The 1,577-nt window shown below is 41.5% G+C and overlaps 1 pseudogene; it reads right to left on the bottom strand.

Annotated features, from left to right (window-relative positions):
- Positions 1-545: 545 nt before the first annotated feature.
- LOC117796471 lies at positions 546-944 on the bottom strand (annotated as a pseudogene).
- Positions 945-1,577: the final 633 nt, after the last annotated feature.

Genomic DNA, 1,577 nt, shown 5'->3' with positions numbered 1-1,577 from the left:
TAGATGATTTGTAATGGTTTTATCATTTTCACTGTATCTTTAGCACTGTGTCTTTCTTCTATCACTTCTAGTTTGACAAACCAGGAATAGGAAGCCATAGTATTACTCTAAATATTGATTCTAGTTGTATTTAAAGAGATCATTTTCTTTCTTGAACAACAGAAGTATCATAACTAATGTTTTTGTTATATTTTGGAGGTTAAACCTTCTAAAAAGATCAGGAGTGTAGAAATCTTATTTTTACTTTTAAAGGAAGGAAATATATACATTTCATATTAACTGAAGGAGACATACTTTTTTTTTTTTTGGTCTTGGAGACCCATTTAGTGTGGATGCTCAAGGTCTGGGCAGAGTGGGGAGTGCCCTCGAATTGGGCAGGCAGGCAAGGTGGGTGGGTTGAAGGCCCACACCTGACCCCAGGAAGGGATGTTTGGTGTGGGGGCTGGCCCAGGCATGCCAAGGGGAGTAGCAGAAGGGTGGCCCAGGTAGGCAGACCTACCAGGGGACCTTGAGAAGTTATCTAAGCCAGGCGGTCAGAGCCCAGATCAGAGCCTTGCCCAGGGATGCAGGGTTAGGTCTGGCTGGGGGCTTCCAGAGCCTAGGGACTGGACATCACTAGAAGCCTCCCTGAGTTGCTGCTGGAACTCAGGGCATGTCTGCCGGTTGGACTCAAGCAGCTCCTGGGCAGGCGTGGAGGTGGTCATTCTTCCCCTTTGAATGGTTCAGACAGGAGTTGATATGGTCAAACATGGAATTTCTGGCAGCATATTCTGCTTCCAGAAGCCATGGTCCTCACCTTCCACACCCACCTCCACCGGCTTGCCCAGGTCCCCACAGGGAACCAAAATTGTGGGCTCAGGCACCGTGAGAGCCACCCTACAATGAAACGCAGTGACTGTCGAGCCTACAACCAGCACCAAGTGGGGAGATATACTATTTTTAAACAATTTTTATATTTTCCTGTGTAGCTTCAAATACAGAAGGTTTCAGTGTATCATTTAATCTCACCTTTTTAAACCGATTATAATTTTTAGAGTTTGAATATTTTCCTGCAGTGGAACAACTCTCATTGCCATATATTAATATGTTTCATATATATTAAACACAAGTTTTGGACAACATCATAGCTAATAAATCAATAAAAATATCAGGCTCCTTTGTAGTGTTTGTTTATCTGTTTTAAAGGCTCCTTTGTAGTTTTGTCACATCAGTTGTTTTTTGATCAGGAGAGTCATGTTATAAAAGGAGAAACTCAGGTATATGACAGAAGAGTGATGAAGAGGATGGCCAGAATCTTCATTCACATCATTTGAGGTCAACCCCGCACCCTTTAAGTAGAGCATAAGCTCCTTGAGAGCAGGATCAGGTAAAATGCTCTAATGGTAGATTTAGTGAAAGACCCAGAAATGATTTTCCTGAATTAAATAATGAAGTTCAGTTAATAAATGTTTCCAGATCTTTGGAAAATCTGGCATAAAGCCCTTTACATGGGTATTTAAAATCCAAATAGCCTGTTTCTAGAGAAAAATATTAAATGGTCTTAACTGAGATGATATGAATGTGATTGGTAGTTCAAG

The sequence above is a fragment of the Ailuropoda melanoleuca genome, chromosome 15 (assembly GCF_002007445.2).
Source record: "Ailuropoda melanoleuca isolate Jingjing chromosome 15, ASM200744v2, whole genome shotgun sequence".
In the NCBI taxonomy this organism is placed as follows: Eukaryota; Metazoa; Chordata; class Mammalia; order Carnivora; family Ursidae; genus Ailuropoda; species Ailuropoda melanoleuca.
Note: the sequence above shows the minus strand (reverse complement) of the source record. Positions and strands in the feature narration are given on the sequence as shown.